This window comes from Lissotriton helveticus, chromosome 10, assembly GCF_964261635.1.
Source record: "Lissotriton helveticus chromosome 10, aLisHel1.1, whole genome shotgun sequence".
Lineage (NCBI taxonomy): Eukaryota > Metazoa > Chordata > Amphibia > Caudata > Salamandridae > Lissotriton > Lissotriton helveticus.
The window spans coordinates 450,514,080-450,532,165 of record NC_136071.1 but is presented as its reverse complement, the minus strand read 5'-3'; the positions used below and the strand labels follow the sequence as shown (position 1 = coordinate 450,532,165).

At 46.6% G+C, this 18,086-nt stretch overlaps 1 protein-coding gene across 1 annotated transcript in view; it reads right to left on the bottom strand.

Annotated features, from left to right (window-relative positions):
- Nucleotides 1-18,086, bottom strand: part of TMEM114 (transmembrane protein 114) — an 875,397-nt gene that overhangs the window by 385,446 nt on the left and 471,865 nt on the right. The gene's annotated exons all lie outside the window — the stretch shown is intronic.

Genomic DNA, 18,086 nt, shown 5'->3' with positions numbered 1-18,086 from the left:
CACATGTACCAGCCGGGCCTTTCTACCATCACTTAGGCCGCGGACATTCCAAGTGAGACAGTTAATCGTATTAGACGCAGCCATATATCAATACAACAAAGCCTTCACCTGCATTTCCAAAGACAGGCACAACTTGGGCAATACATGTAGGAAACACGCACTTCAACATTAATTGACTGGCATTGTATAACCAAACAACCCTCCCCCACCTCCCACCACCCACCACCCACCACCCACTCCAAACCCCCAATCAGGTTGTAGTTTAACCCACCCTATATTCCGCAGGTCGCCCTGCGATGTAAAGAACATCAAATAATGGGAACTTTCCCGCGGAGGCATGGCGGTACCAGCTAACTACCTTGCATCATGCAAGGTGGTCGGAATTAGAGGGAGGCCTCAGCGACCCCCGCAGCAGGACTACATATGACAATTACCAAATGACCTGTGTGTCAGTGACTTTGGGTCGGACCGGACAAATCAGACAGTTCACCAATGTCCGCAGGGCATACAAGGAGAAAGGTAAAATAAAAAAGTTAGAGGCAATACATATCACACATAGAACATACGGTACCAGGTCAGTCATTATCGCTTAGGGCACCTCCTGCCGCTTCTGCTCTTAACTGCTTCTTCTTGGATTGCGAACCTCCCAAGTGTTTTGCTAACTTGAGGGCCGATTTGGCATCTGTGAAGAAGTGCGGCTGCCCGTCAACTGACACCTTCAGCTTTGCGGGATATAGTAGAGAGTACGGTATCTGTGCCTGTAGCAAAATGCGCTTCGCAGGGAGGAACTCTCTTCGCGCCGCCTGTACTGCTGGGGTAAAATCCGGATAGAAAGACAAGTTGTTCCCTTTGTGCGTTATCTTGCCCTTTTCTCTTGCCAGCCTCAATATAATGTCCCGGTCTTGATAGTTCAGGATCTTGGCGATTATGGGCCTCGGAGCGGTTCCCACCGGGGGTTTGGGGCCAAGTGACCTGTGTGCTCTCTCAACCGCAAAAACAGTCAAAAGATGTGGGTCAAATAGCTCGTACAGGAGGTCTGTGATGTACTTCTCCATCTTGTCAATTGCCGTTGTTTCTGGTATTCCTGTGACGTGCAGGTTGTTGCGTCTCGACCGCGCTTCCAAATCCTCGTTCTTGGCAAGGATTATGCCAAGTAGCCTGTCCATGTGGAGCATCTGCTCCTTGGTCTCAACTTGGAATTCATGGCACTCCGTGTGGCGATTTCCTAGGGTATCCAATCGCGTCTCGTGGGTTGATACTTGCGCTTTCACTGAGTCCAATTGCGGTGTTAGATTGTAGAGTTTGGCGTCGATATTGCGCAGGCTGGAACGCATATCCAGCATAAGTGTTCGGAGGTCAGGACTCTGGTCTTCTGGTTCCTGGTGGACAGCCCCATCTCTCTGCGACTCAGGGTCCGCAACGCCCGGCTTAGGGGCGCATTTGTTTTCAAACGTGATTTTCGGTTGGCGTGCATCGTTTCGCCCCATAGTGGCCGTAGATCCGGACTTCAGGTCAGGGAGGTCGCCCCGTTATTCACCACCCCAACAGCAGGCGAGTCTGCAGGTGCTCAACTGGCTGCACGGCGTTAAACAGGCAATTGTGGGCCCCGGAGCTGCTCTGTAGTCACCGCTTCGCGCAGCCGTTGATATCCTCCACTCACTCTCTTCAGTATGCTTGTGTAGTGCAGTCGGACAGATGTGTCATGTGTCACAGCAATGATAAATACATGTACCAGAGGGACCGGTTCAGCGCCTCCGACCCCCAGGTGACAAAATGGCTGCCGCTCTTTGGCGCTCTTGGGGGCAGCTCAATGTAGGTGGCTGCGGATGGCCCCGCCGGGTCCGGAGCGTGGTCAGCTCTTGTTCATGCGTCCTGGACACGTTCAGCAATGGCACCTCTCCGCTGCGGCTTCTGCGCACCTCGTCCGCCCCAGCCGCCAGCTCTCTGCCTCACAGTGCCAGGCTCCGGGTGGGGTTGCACAAAATGGTGGTTTCCCGGTCCCTTCGCGCTGGTAGTGGACTGCGCCCCCTCATCTGGTCTTTGACGCTTCTCCAGGTCTTACTCCACCGGCGAGTGTCTCCAGGGAGGGCCGGAGGTGGGGATCGTTTATTGGCCCCCTCGATGTGGACCCCCGACGTCACTCACCGATTGTGGTCCGCAACAGTCTCGGACCTCACCCCGCAGCCCCAGCGGCCGGGACCGACGCCCAGGCCCGCCCGGCAAGCTCCGTGTGTGTCACCGAGGGAGGCCGGACACCGTCAGTTCCGCCCGGTCCCACGGCCCCCCCGCAGAAGCAGATCAAGGCCCACGAAGCCGCGGGCTCAGGTAGTCCAGGCGGCCGGTCTGGAAGCTCCACTCACGCCCTCTCTAAGCTCGGCTCGGCAGTCGTCCGCCTCCGGTGCCGGACCTGCGGCTCGCCAGAACCAGAGAATCAGCTCAGGCAGTCTCGACCCTTACCGCCACCACCACAGATGATTTGGGGTTCGCGAGGGCTCTCCCAGTGCAGGATTTTAACAGGATTTGGTTCCGACCGGCGGAGCACGCTTAAAGTGCGGCCATTCCGCTGCTTGGCAGGCCACGCCCCTGGTAGGCGAATGATTGACCTCCCATTTTGCTTCTTAGGCTGTGGGATTGCGTGTGAGTGAGAGTGATGCTGAGTGAAGTTGTCTGGTAGGTTAGAGGAAATGAAGTCTGTGATTCAGGTTTACGGGTCCCTTGCTGTGTAATGACTTTAATGTGTGTGTGAGAAGATTGACCTGGTAGAACTTCTGGATGGGGAGCCAGAGTAGCTCTCTAAGGAGTAGTTCGGTGTGGGCTTGGTGCAGGATGTTGAGGATGAGCCTGGCAGTGGTATTTTGGATGTTTTGAAGTTCTGAAGGAGATGGGTTGGGATGCTGCCATAGAGTGCATTGCCATAGTCCAATCTGCTTGTGATTAGAACTAGCATGATGGCATGTCTGGTGTTCATTGGTAGTGACTTTAACATTTTACATAAGATGCAGAGGATGTGAAATCTCAAGAAGGTGATGGCATTGACCTGATACTTCATGGTGAGGTTGATGTCCAGGATGAGCCCTAGGCGCCTAGCATCGGTTGGGGTGGGTGTGGGTCCAAGATTGGAAGGACACCAGATGGATTCCCAAGGTTAGCTCTTACTCCCGAAGATCAGCATATCAGTTTTTTCGGTGTTGACCTTGAGACAATTTTCTTTCATCCAACTGACCATGCTGGTCATGCATTGATTAACGTTTGTCTTGGAGGGAAAAAATGAGCTGGGTATCGTCGGTGTAGGAGATGATGTTACAGTTCAGAACACTCACTTTCAAGCTGTTTTCATCATTGAGGGTGTTCACCAAGACCTGTGCTAGTCATTTCTTTTTTGCAATTTCAGGGTATTCAGTTGCTTCCACATTTCGATGACTAGTTGACCTCTGACTCTTCTTTTTTGAAGGTGGAGTCCAGTATGAAGAAGGTATACACCTGTCTAGAGAATCTGGCATTCAAAGGCAACTATCAGATGTCATGTCTAATCCCAGAACAGTTAAATACATTTATTGGGGAGTTCATAGACAAACAAAAGAGTCAGGTGTTCTAGCCAGAAAGCAAGGTTCAAGTACTAAAGCAAGGGTGGCCCAGATAGTGTCATTACTAAAAATGACAGCCAGACAATGGTTGGCAATCCAGGGTTTGATATCATCAACAAAATATGTGGTTCCTTGGGCACATCTCCATTTGAAACCAGTGGTTTATCATTTGTTAGACAGTTGGTTCCCAATAACGCAGGAATACGCTGCACTGATTTCAGTGTTAAAGGAGATAAAGAATCCCTTATAGTGGTGGCTGGATCCAGGGAATCTGAGAAAGGGAGTGTACTCTCATTACCCAAGCCAAGAGTTATAACATCTGAGTGCATGGTTTTAAAGGGCTATTCTTGATGGGTTGGAAGTAAAGGGGGAGTAGTCAGGGGTGGAAAAGGTAAGCTCCTCAAACTGGAAGGAGTTAGTGGCAGTATGGTATACCCTTCAGACGTCTACACCCCATCCCATGTAGAAAATGCCTGTGTCTTAGTAAGAACCAACAACGAGTGTTGAAAGCATATCTGAACACACAAGGAATAGAAAGGTGTCAAGGATAGCCACTGAATTTTTCACATCAGTGTGAGGGCAGTTCTTAGACTTGAGAGCAATGTATGTTCTTGGGGTGGAGGACTGAGTTGCAATCAGCTAACTTCGGTGTGATATCATCTGAACAAGGAGACTTTTCATTTGACAGTGAGGAGGTTCAGGAAACCTTGGTTGGACTACCTTGCCTCTCCAAGCAATGCCCTTCTATGTGAAATCATGGGGTGTGGCTATCTGGGATGTTATTTACATTTACCCCAATACCTCACCTTCAGAGAGTATTGCAGAAGGTTTTTCCAGGCTGACTTGGTTTCTGCTGCTGAACCAGTTGGCAGAGCGGCATTATCTCCAGCTGCCTCTTCAACCCTCACCTCTTCAGTCTCCATCCTGCCTCTAGCACAGGTGAAGAGTTTATGGCATGGAGGTTGAATGGCAAGAGCTACAGGACTTAGGGTGTTCATGGTTAGTGGCTATTGACATCAAGTCTTATTGGAAACCTTCTGCGTTGTATGCAAGACAGTGGAAAAATGTTGACAGCTGGCTCCAAAAGAAGGAGGTGGATGCAAGGTCTTATGCCCAGTTTTTTATTTTGGATTTTTTCTGTGATGGCTTTGTGTTAACTGTATCCCCTTCAACCCTGTTGGCACGGGGGGCAGCGATTAGAGGCTGCAGAGGGTAAATTGGTACATTGCTAAGATTATTCCTTCGGTTTTAAAACTTTTGAAGTTTTAAGAAAGACCAATAGCTCATTCATCTACAGCTGCATATAATTTATCAATGGTTCTTAAGGGTTTACAGGAAAGGCCATTTGAACCACTGGAGTCTGAAACATGGCTTGGGTCTTAACAAAGGTAGTTTTTTTATTGCCAATAATATCAGCCAAAGGATTGGAGTAGCTGGGTATTGGTTACTAATTACCCATATCTGAAATTCCTTCCAGATAGAGCTGTATTAAAACCTGATTCTACATTCATACTTAAAATGCAGAAGCAGTTTTACTATTAACAGAAAAAAATCTCCTGCCAGTGGTAGCTGATGGGGTTGACGCTGGGGTTCCTGAGTCACTGGACATAAAGGGAGCTTTGGTGGTCTATTTTAACCGAACTAAGGCTTTTACCTCCTCAGATGCCTTACTTGTCGCTTATTGGGAGGAATATAAAAAAAGAAAGTGACTACTTCAACGATTTGTAGATGGGTGAAATGTAAATGTATGTGTCTTGTAAAGCGCACTGCTGCCCTGAGGCGTCGTGGCGCTGTAGACCGCTGGGGAACCCGTCCTGGCTATCCCTGTGAGATGGTCCCTACTGGGTATCTCCAAGGTAAAACCAGGCATCCCCGGCGAATGTGGGGGGCCGTTGTAGAGATGAGGCAAGCTAATGCCCAGAGTTGCCGAGTGTGATCCCTGGTTAGAGTAGGCACCGAGGCGAGAATTATCGAGTCCGCTGACCCTGGTCCACGACCCTGCCGCATCGGGAATTGAACCCTGGTCCCGGGCCATTCTCTGCTTCCGGATCTGCCGCCTCTAACCAGTGAGCCACACCACTCCAAAGGCCATTACTCAGGCATATGTTTCAGCAGGGTTTGTTGTCCCAGAGGGTTTGCAAGGAAGATCTGCCAAGGCAATATCCCCATCCTGGGCAGAGTCAGCGCATGTGTGCCTACAGGAGATATGTACTGCAGGCACTGGTCCAGTCCTATTACTTTTGTGGCACATTATGGATTGGAGGTAAGTAGGGATTATTTCTTCAATATTACTGCAGGGGCATTGAAAGCTGCAATGAAGTAATTGTGGTAAATACTGTAAGTGGTTGGACTATATGATTTTAGTACATAAAGAATATTTGAAAGTTTATCGCTGTATAAGAAGCTCATTTATATAATCATTCTTGAGGACTGCGACGAGGAGCAACGATGAGGAGGTAAGAAAGGGTAAGAAACCTATTACTATGGTCGAAGATTGTACATGAATCACTCACACAATGAGTGCTTCCTGATTGCCTCAAGATTGGGCAAGTCACCCCCATCCCAAAGAAACCTAAGGCAGATTTATCTGATCCTAACAACTTCCGAACAATATCCAATATCATGACTCTGTCCAAACTTCTTGAGCAGTCCGTTCATACCCAACTCTGCAACCACATTGAGCATTTTCAACTATTTGACCAGCACCAATCGGGCTTCAGATCTGGTCACAGTACCGAAACTGCATTAACATACATAGTAGACGATGCGTTAAAAATATTTGACCAAAACGAACCATGCCTAATTATTCTGCTGGATCTTTCCTGTGCATTTGACAAGGTCAAACCTGACAAACTAATCAACCTTCTAGAAACAAGAATGGGGTTATCAGTACCAGTCCTAATATTTGCGTTGTGTCACTTGGAATGTGAGGGGACTGCACACTATGACGAGGCGCCATAAAGTCCATGCATATTTAGTTAGGAGAGGACTACATATAGCGCTGCTACAGGAAACCCACCTTACTAAAGCAGAAGGCCAGGCGTTACAGCGCAGGTGGAGAGGCCAGGTTTTTAGCACGTCATATTCAGCATTTGCACGGGGGGCGTTGGTTTGGGTGAGAGCAGGGGTCCCTTTTCAGGCCACAAAACAGACAATAGATCCTGAAGGTAGATTTGTAGCTGTGGAGGGGCGATTACATGGTAGGGACATAGTGCTGTGTAGTGTATATGCACCGAACATTGATCAAGCGCGCTTCTTAGACCTCATGTCAGGCGCATTAGCACATTACCTTGCAGGCCCAGTGGTGCTGGGAGGGGATTTTAATTCCATAGTTGATATATCTCTGGACAGATCACACCCCCCCCCCCTTGGCAGATTCCCCTATCCGTAGGCTGGCCAAGCATAGACTGGATTGGCAAACTAGATGGAACTTAGTAGACATATGGCGCAACCACCACCCACGAGACCGAGACTATTCCTTTTTCTCAGCGATGCACAAACTACACGTTAGGTTAGATGCAGGTTAATGTTCCACATCGATCGTTCCTACCATAACACACTCTGAATATTTGACTAGGACACTGTCCGACCACAACCCATTGCTGATTACCTTGCACTGGATGGCGCTGAAATCTGACATTCCCACATGGAGATTGCGACCTGAGGCATTAGATGATCTGGTTTTCCAAAGGGAGGTTGGGGAAGGGATAATGCACTATTTTACGGAAAATGAAGGTACTGCTTCAACTAGGGCAGTGGAGTGGGACACCTTTAAAGTGGTAATAAGGGGGCTCTGTATTAGCAAGCATGTAGGAGTATAAAGGTGCTTCTACAGGATGTGGACAAGGCGGAATGCAGACTAAGGGCAGCCGAACAAGCTAGGCCTGAGCACCTGGAAGTACAAGCAGAAGTGGTGGAGGCGAAGGAAGCAGTTGCCGGGGAAATAGAAAGGTTACGAAGCTTTGATTATAAAACCTATGTTACGAAAGCTCATGCTGAGGGGAACAAAGTGGGTAACTTGTTGGCATGGTTGGCCAACCCTAACTTAAGAGGCTCTCCAATTATGGCGTTGAAAGCTTAAGATGGTAGCGCCATATACACTCAGTGTAGGGAAGAGGTGTGGCGCCGCGGCCAGGGCGACTGACGCTGGAATCTGGGGACCACGGTTCGATCCCCGGCTCCGGCGGCAGGTTAGCCCAGCACCATGTGACTCTGGGCAATAGCTCGCTTAATCTTCCTGACGGCCCCCCAGCGCCTAGAGACCCTTACGGGTGATTGTGCGCTTTACAAATGTGGACTTTTACTGTGAGATTATGGCTCGGTTCCTGGAATACTATGAGGCGCTAAATGAAAGTTCTCAAGTGGTGGGGGAGTGCGATATTGAAGCCTTCTTGGGGAGTGTGCCCCTTCCGCAGCTGGAGGAGGAACAAGCGGATTCTTTAGGCCGGGATATTACACTTGAGGAGATCAGGAGCGCGATCAAGCATATGGCTTGTAATAAAACACCAGGGGCCAGATGTAGGCGGCCATTTAACGGCCGGTAACGGCCGATTTCGGCCGTTACCGACCGGTAAATGGGTAATTGGGATGTAGGGGCCCAATTTTACCGAATCGGTGAATTTACCGATTTGGTAAAATACCGAATCGGTATTTTACCGATTCGGTAACTTCTAGATGTAGGTGGGACTCTTCTGAGTCCCAAAGGCCTTTCAGATTCGGTATTTTACCACCCAATCCAATTGGGTGGTAAAATACCGAATCCAGGTGTGCATGCACATGTGTGCATGCACACCTATGCCATGTGACAGACAGACATGCCCTTAGGGCATGTCTGTGTGCCACATGGCACACATGCCTGTATTTGGGGTGCTAGAGGGTGTCAAAGTGACACCCACTGAACCCTTGCTGGAATCGGTATTTACCGAATCGGTAAATACCGATTCGGTAATGCCCATTGATTCCTATGGGCTTCAATGCCCATAGGAATCAATGGGCATTACCGAATAGGAATTTACAGAATCGGTAAATACCGAATCTTAACGATTCGGTATTTACCGATTCAGTAATACCTACACCCCCCCCCCTCTATTTTACCACTTCTTAAATACCGAATCAGTAAAATTCGGTATTTAAGAAGTGGTAAAATGAAATTACCTACATCTAGGCCCAGGTGTGGACGGGCTACCCGTAGACTTCTACTTGCGGTATGTGGTCATGCTGGCTCCGCAGTTGTTGGAGGTATATAAAGAGGCACGGGAACTGGGCCACCTTCTTATAACAATGAGGGAGGCACTCATTATCCCTTTATTAAAACCTGGGTGAGAGGGTACGGACACGGCTGCCTACAGGCCATTATTGATGTTATCCACAGATTATAAGATCCTGAGTCGAATATTGGCGTCCCGTCTCTTGCAGCATATGACTGGTTTAATACATGGGGATCAGGCTGGGTTTATTCCAACCAAGAACACGGCTACAAACGTGCAGAGTTTGCTGAGGATTCTGGGGGAAGCTCACCAGGGCTCGTCAATGCCCATGATACTGTCAGTGGACATAGAGAAGACCTTTGATAGTTTGGAATGGCCGTATTTATACAAGACACTGGGACGTTTTGGAATGGGTGCTGCGTTTGTGGGCTGGACTAAGGTGTTATATACCTCTGCAGTGGCCAGAGTGCGAATGGAGGCGTTGGTCTCACCCCAATACAGAGTATCTCGCGGGACAAGACAGGGCTGCCCACTTTCTCCGCTATTATTTGCTCTAGCAATAGAGCCTTTGGCGACGAAGGCCTGGTTGGGGCGGAGCTATGAGGTCTGTGGTGTAGAGGAGATCTGCAGTATATTTCACTCTACGCGGATGATCTATTGATGTTTCTGGCGGATATGGGGAGTGCCCTGTAGGGAGCTGCAGACTTGTTATCGGAGTTTGGTGACATTTCAGGGCTGCGGATGAATTGGAATAAGACGTGCCTGTTCCCGGTAAAGCCTGGCGAATTATTACCAGTGATGTCTTGAGAGGTACGCTGGGAGCCGACATGCTTGACATACCTAGGGGTCCGCATTTACCATGAGGTCAGCGATATGCTGGAGGGGAACATAGGGAGATGTGTGAAAGCTCTGAAAGGCAGTATGTCATTCTGGTCTACACTTCCACTGTCTGTGATGGGACGGATAGCTTTATTAAAAATGGTGGTGCTGCCTAGGCTGCTGTATTTCTTTAGAACATTGCCAATTTGGATCCCGGGCTCGGTGTTCAAATTACTGAAATCTATGATTGTGGGGTTTCTCTGGGGATCTAGCAGGCGGAGAGTGGCCCAAGCAACACTAGTGAGGCCAAAGGCTGCAGGTGGGCTAGCGGTTCCTGAGTTCGAGATTTATTATCTAGCAGCTCAACTTCAAGTCCTGACACAAGCAATCGCGGTTGAATTTAGAGGCCCTGGGCACCTGAGAGGTAAAGGGATCCCAAGGCACATACTGGCATTTATAGTACTGCAGCAATAGCTTAACCTTAGAGATCTCTCGTTAGAAGAGAAAACATTGAGATTATGTTGGAATCGTAGCCAGCGTAGAGCCAGAGTACTGCATCCCTATACACCTGAAATTCTGCTGGGGATGATAACGGGGTTGCCCCATGGTGGAGACTGGACGCCTTTGATGGAGTGAGAACACGCAGGGATTCAGGTATTGGAGACTTATACGAGGAGGGTGAGTTGCTGTCCTATCAGGTGCTGCAGGAAATATATGATCTCCCTGGGGGTCGATTTTTGATACACGCCGCTCTGGTATCTGCAATTCGAAAGCATTGGAGGGAGGGATCAGTGGAGCCTAAGATGATGATGGCGTGTCAGTACGTAGTAATGGCGGCAGGGACCTTTAAAGCGGTCACATGCCTTTATTCAAGGATGCTAAATGAGGGGCTAGCACCACTAGATACCTTACGACTAAAATGGGAGGAAGGTATTGGGAAGCCCCTACCAGAGGCCATATGGGGACATATCCTACGCAGGGCTTGGAAAAGTACTAGAAATGCACAGTTCCAGCTGGTGCACTTCTTTATACTACACAGGGCATGCCTAACACCGGGTAGGATCAGGAATTACTTCCGGGCTGAGGACGCAGCATGCCCTTGCTGCGCAAGTGAAGGGGTGGAGCTGGAACACATGCTATGGGAGTGCCCTAAACAAGGAGATTACTGGGATGAAGTGGGAGACCTATTGAATGCAGTCACCGAGCGACACTTAGAATTTGATATGGCTACATGCATACTACATTGGTTCCCCCACACTTCCAAAACGAAGGTGACAAGTAAATTTGTAGATATGGGATTATTATTAGCAAAAAGGGAAATAACGATGCACTGGAAGTCGAAGGAAGGTCCCAATAGTAAGAGATGGAGGGCTGAGCTAAGTAAATGGGCTAGTAGCGAGAGTACTACCAGATTTCAACAGGCGCGACGCTCAAATAATGAGAAAGCATTGGAATCGGCAACAGCATGGGAGACGCTGTTGCAGTCTTTGTCTGATTAGCAGGTAGGGGAAGGATAACTGGAGGGCGATGTCATTAACAGGGACCCCTTGCATGACCACATGGGTACACTTGAAATGCAGCTAGATCACGTAATGTGTCTTATATTCTTTGTGCTTGATGTGATACACACCAGTGGAGAGGGAGGGGGGTGGGTTTTTAGTTGGGATTAGAAATAGTGTAGCGAGTAGGTTGAGATACATGTCGAGATATGTGTGAGGGTTGCCACTATTGAATTGAGGAACTGCTGCAATGATGGATTACTTTTGAACTGCTGTAACGAAAAAGTTCTGGAACATGACTCGGAGTATTACGGCTGTGACCTGTACTGTATTTTGCACTTTATCATCATACAACCAATAAAATATGTTTTTTTTAAAAAACAGTACCAGTCCTAAATTAGTTTGCCTCTTTCATTAAAATAGATATCAAAGAAATAAAATCAACAATGACATCTCCAGAAGTAAACCAGTCTCTACTCGAGTTCCACAAAGGTCCGCACTCTCACCCACTCTCTTCAACCTATACTTGAAACCTCTCACAGAAATTCTGAAATGGTCAGTTATAATATATCACATGTATGGGGATGATACTCAACTGTATGTGAAAATCTCCTCACCGGATGACATAACTACTCTCAACCATGCTCTTTTGAAAGCTCAGCAGTGGTTATCTCACAACCCCCTTACGTTAAATACACTCAAAACAGAATTGCTCCTGCTTGCCCCCACAATCATACTGCACCCATTCAGGACTGGCTGAAACAACTAACATCCCTCAATTGCACCCCGCATGTTGGGAGCTCCGCTAGATCACTTGACTTAATCGTGGACAAATGCCTGAATATGGAAGATCACATCAGTGCAACAACAAGAGGAGCCAATCACCAACTATGTGCATTAAGGAAATTCAAGCCGTTCCTGCCGCCCTACCGACCTAAAACAAGCTGTCCAATCACTAGTTATCTCCCGTTTAGATCACTGAATTGCAACTCTGGCAGTGCTCCCAAAGCCAAACTGGCCCCTTTAACCCCTTGGCCGTGGGGGTAATTCCCCCGTTGTGCTGGGGGGCGCGCACAGCGCCACGGTGCTCATGACGAGCTGAGCTTGTCACAGCCACACCCGTTTGTGTGGTACGTTCAGCACAGCGGGGGAATTAGCCCCGTGTGCCAGCGTTGGAGCCGTTATGACGAGCTCAGCTCGTCATGAGCACACGGCAACCGTGGCTCATGACGAGCTCCGCTCGTCATGAGCATGGGAGGGGTTAAGGGCCACATTGTACTCTGCTGCCAGACTCATCACAGGCTCAAGAAAGCGTGACCACATCACACCAGACCTACTCCAAGTTAACTGGTTCTCCATCGATACAAGGATCAGATATAAGATAGCCTGCTTAACACACAAAGTTCTCCATCAGAACACGCCCACTTACCTGGCAAATAAACTTGAGTTATCGGGTGGGAATCGCTCACTAAGAATTTCACACACTCTACTGCTGAAACCACCAAAGTTCAAAAAGAAGAGAAATTACAGCCATGCCTTCTCAGGTCTTGCTTCGAGAATTTGGAACGCTCTCCCACCAGAAATCAGAATGAACCCCTCGACCTATGCATTTTAAAAAGAAGTCAAGGGTCTGCTCCGTAAACAGTTGCATATGACAATAGTTCTGTAGCCTTACAAATTAAAGGTGTTGACCTACAACCCTGTAATCTCTGGTCTACTTTGCAATCTTCATCTTGTTAACTGTTCACTTGTCTACTTTGTCTCCATTGCTCTTCAACTGCATAAGCTTAGCTATCTCTTAGGCCTCCTGTACCAGCCTACCAGCTGGCTTCGTTGTACAGCACTCTGATATCCTGCTGGGTCTTGTTTCTGTTCTATAAAACTTTTCAGATAAATAAAAAATATTACTTACCTGCAGTATTTATAATCCGCTTACATGGAATCACTAATTCTGCATAAATCAATAATGAATGGAAAAAACTGTGGTTTGTTATGCAAATTAAATTGAGCATTTGTGTGTTCTTTCCCAATGTAGGATACATTGTGAACACCAAGTCCTATGACAGGACATTTTTAATTTTTTAACCTGGGCTACACTTCTGAGACTAAAATGTTATCACAAACATCAGTGGCACGAGGTAAATCGCTGTGCTGCCCTTATTTCTTCCTCGTGACTACCCTGCTTTTCCAAATTGTGGAGTACAAAGATTTTGCAATCATGAGCTTCCTTATCGCCTGCTATATTTGTCCATTGCAAACCAACCTGAGATGTTACTGAACAAAATAACTTGAGTAAGTGTCCCTTCAATATATGTGACAAGGCGAATCCATTCTGGAATTCGCGCCCACCCATCTTGTTCTTCTAATTTTACAAAGAAGGAGTAAGTCGATAAGCTGTGCTTCAGAAATGAGACCCTTGTGGTGTTGTTGTAGCAGTGCTAAAAACGGTGATATTAGAGTCACATCCAAAAGGGGTGGAAAAGCATTGTAGGACAAAAACATCTTTCCAAATGCTTCCATTAGCCCTGATTACACAAGATAGGTTTCTTTTTATTAAGCCATTTTGCTAAGGATTGATACTTTTTTCTTCTTTGCCTTTCGTCCTTAGATTTCTTAGGTTTGGCCTTAATGGCTCTTAACCATTCAGGTGATAGCTATTGTCAGTGACAACATTATAAGAGGACCCAGAGATGTGAATAGAATGTCGTTTTTTCTGTTTTCCTTTGTCCGTTGTACAGTGAGTTTCTGATTTATTAGGTTTGAGACTTCAGCAGTGATCCACCATACAAGCAATTATGCCTTGTGCTGTCACTATTCTTTCTTTGTCAGTGTTTTGCCATAATTTAAAACGTTTCCTTTTCTATGACAGAATTTCAATAAAAATTTAAAAAATAAATGAGATTAAGCCCTAGATCTATTCTTGCTTCAGTTAACCCCCTTGACAAATGTTTCTTCTTTTAAATAGAACCGCAAGCCATTCCATACATGTATGAACAATTTCATTTCAGCCGTGCCTCGTATATTTCACAGTATTCTCAAACAGCTTTGAAGTCATAACATCTTCCATTGCTTGAAAAACAGTACCACAATAAATATTGTATTATGCCTATTTCCTAGGCATTTAGTCAGAGATTCTTCTCATCTGTATCAAAGTCTCTGCTATTTTCCCAGCCTATATAGTCTGGTGTTTCAGTGGACCGCTCACATCTTTCATTCTGGCTAAATGCCCCCAATAAGTTTAAATGTGTGTCTACTGCCTTCATCAGATTTGTATGGTGTTATGTTATCTTGTGTGATGTGTTCATCACTGCACTGGACTGCCGAATCGGTAATGCCCATTCATTCCTATGGGCTTCAAAGCCCATAGGAATGAATGGGCATTACCGGTCGGTATTTACCGAATCGGTAAATACCGAATTTCACAAGGGTGCAGGGGGTGTCACTTTGACACCCTCTGGCCCCCCCAAAACAGGCTCGGGTGCCATGTGGCAGGCATACATGCCCTAAGGGCAGGTCTGCCTGTCATATGGCATAGGTGTGCATGCACACATGTGCATGCACACCGGAATCGGTATTTTACCATGAAATTGGATTTGATGGTAAAATACCGATTCGGTAAGGCTTGTGGGACTCAGAAGAGTCCCACCTACATCTCAAATTTACCGAATCGGTAAAAATACCGATTCGGTATTTTACAGAATCGGTAAATTTACCGATCGGTAAATTTACAGATTCTGTAAAATGAATGGCCCTACATCTCAAAATCCAATTACCGGTCGGTAACGGCCGAATTCGGCCGTTACCGACCGGTAATTGGCCACCTACATCTGGCCCCTAAGTGTTGGTGCTCAGAGTTCAAAAGGTTTAGAATCACTGCATTAGATGGGCGCTAATGACGTCGTTCAGTCAGTGGACCCACACTAAAAACTTCATAAAGAGCACCTGATGGTCAGTTGCATGCTCCATATCACATTCGCCTGCAGCACCGACATTGTCCATGGCAAAGCACGGGACCCTGTGCACCCACTGCTCACAGCCAACACGGAAAAATGAGGATTGAGGGATACTGCTCACTAACATGGTTTTCTTGGCGGTACCTCCTCCATGAACATCCTGGAGGAGGGGAAAGAAAGGAGGGCACATATGGGCTCCTTGTGCCTACCGCTCTTTGGACGCAGACAGGGAGGCACAACATTTGGCTCCCTCTGTGCATGCACAGAAGTTTCAGTACGGCATGGACTTTTCAGTCTATGCCGTGCTGGAACTTTTATTGACGATACCATTGTGTTGCCTATTTTATAGGCACCACCATGGGTATGCCAATGGAATCGCCAGCCACTGACTAAAAAATTCTGTATACGTGAGGCAGTTCTCACAAGCGTTTGGTGGTGCAGAGGTGGTGCAGGCCTACCACTGTACAGTCAAACTTGTAATTGGCCCCTTAGTATCTTGCTTACCTATAACATCACTTTAACCTTTATTTTTTTCAGTGAGCTTGTGAGGGTTTTTAATTTAAAGTAAGATATTATTTCTATACCTAACTACAAGGTTGGTGTAATCTCTGTTTATCTCAGTAAAATGTCTGAGGTGTTTTAACATAAAGCAAGATATTATTATCAAATCAAACTATAACATCACTTGAACCTTTGGTTTTTTAGTGAATTTCTAGGATTTTTTAAGGTAAGATTCTATTTCCGTTCCAAACCATACCCTCACTTTACCCTTTGTTTCTTTTCAGTGATTTTTCTTTTTTTGATCATGCTCACGCAACTCTCTAACTGAAGACAGCTTTTGAATGTGAGCAGTATTTGTTGAACACAGCGCCTGGCCCTGTGCCAAACCCCCACAAGCGACCAACCCACAGCTGAGCATGGCCTTTGTCACACAAAATGCACTCCATGGTACCACAGGACTGTGCAAGCATCTCTTTTTAATGCTTGCATTGTTCTGCTGTACCATAGGACCATTGGGGGGGGACACTGAGTCCCAAAGCAGTGTTGGGGTCCTCACGGAAGCCCTCACTGGTCCCAAGAGAGCCGCACGGACCCAGTGGCACAATTTATTTTTATTTTGGCCCTCAATACCACTACTGTGTCAATCCTTTTTTCACAAGATTTCAGTTTTGCGGTTCTGTTAAAAAAATTGTTTGTAGCCCAGGACCCTCGAACCAGATCTAGAGGGGCATGGTATCCATACCCTTCCCCTTGTCTGTTTTTGCATATTTTTGTAATGGCAGATGACTGAGTCCCGAAGTCCTAAAATGTCCACCCTTTTTTTTCTCAGCCTCCTTGTTGCTGGGTTCATTGAATGACCCAGACCAGTATTGTGTTTAAGGTTTGTTTATTTCAGTGTAAACCTCTCTGAAGAAGTGAAACAAATGATCTTAAGCTACACACTCAGTCATTTAGGTCCTCAGACTTCCTTATTTTTATTGTGATCCTTGGTTTCCTCCTCATGCTTGCTTTTGTTCACTGGACTGCCCTCCACAAATGTGGAGAGACCATAGTATTTAAAGTTCAGACAGTTTGATTACCTTCCAACCCCCATTAACACCAGTGTCCTGGAATACTGGTGGGGACGCTTTATTTGTGTGGTGTGTCTGTTCCCTACCGGATATGTGTAGGATGGGGTTGTGAGGAGAGGGGGAAAGAGAGAGAGAAAAATAAACCTAAGTGAATCCTGCACTCTCCCCATGTATGACTGTTCACCATACTCCCCTTCCTTCCCATGCAACTTTTGCAGTTTTTCTATGGTGCGAAAATGAGGCCTAATATGCAATTATAGCTGCATCCTTAGATACCCCTGTGGTGTGCCCACCAAACAGCCTGCCGCAAAGCCCCCTCAGGTAGTCGCCTAAGGCTGTGACACTGTCCATGAGCCACAGTGTTTAGTCAGCATTGCCTTTCCCTGGGGTTCTCTGAGTGCTGTCGGCCAACCTCCTCTATTCTGGATCTGGTTCCTCGCCGTCAGAATCGATTCTCTGTCCTCCGATGTCTTCTTTCTGCTCTGGTACGAGACACACTGCCATGTGAGGGGGGCTTTATCAGTGATCTAGGAGTGACATAGGTGAGTGGCTGGCATAGCCGCTAGAATGCTTTCCTGTAGCAAACCGGTCCACCTCAGGCATGTATCGGGGTTATTTCCAGAGGGCCCACTGGGGGTTTCAGCACACCCCTCTTGACAGATCACCCTGAATCTTTGCAAGTAGGAACTGAGGTGGCGAACTTTTTTGGGACATGTTCGTGAGGATTCGCTAAACAGAACCAATTGTTAGAAAACCATAGGATCAATTTCTTATGGAAACGAGGTCATAAGCATAACTGACCAGTGGCAACTGCACACACACACACACACACACACACCCACACACGTGTGTGTGTGTAAAAGGAAATATATAGAACATTTGGGGTCGTTTTCTGCCATAAACAAACACACACAAACATATGTAACTACACAACCGTGCAAATAAGCTGAACTTTATAAGAAAAGGTCGGATTAATGCAATGAATGAGTGTATGTTATGGTCATACAAGTTGATAGACTATGGAGTCCCAAGTGATTTGTGGATTGATCCATTTATTTGCATATAATCAAGGTGGACAAATTATCATACTCAGCACTGATGAACTAGGGTATTTAACAATGACAATGATATTATTATTGTTAATACTTTTTTAGTGATCACCCAGTCTAAAGTTACTGGCTGACTCATTATTTTAAGTGACAACTAACACTCGAAAATGCGTAATATTGTTGCAGAATATTGCTGATTAGGAATATTGGTACTGCTTCAATAATATTGCAGAAATGAATTCAAACAATTATGCGTTAATGTCGGAAACACTAATTAAGTTAATGTTTATAATTGTAGAAAACTACCAGTCTCTTTTCACTATAGTTTATCACAGAGTACTGCATATGGTAAGAGAAATAGTCAAAACACTGCTTGTAATGCCACCTCTGCATTGATGAGCAAG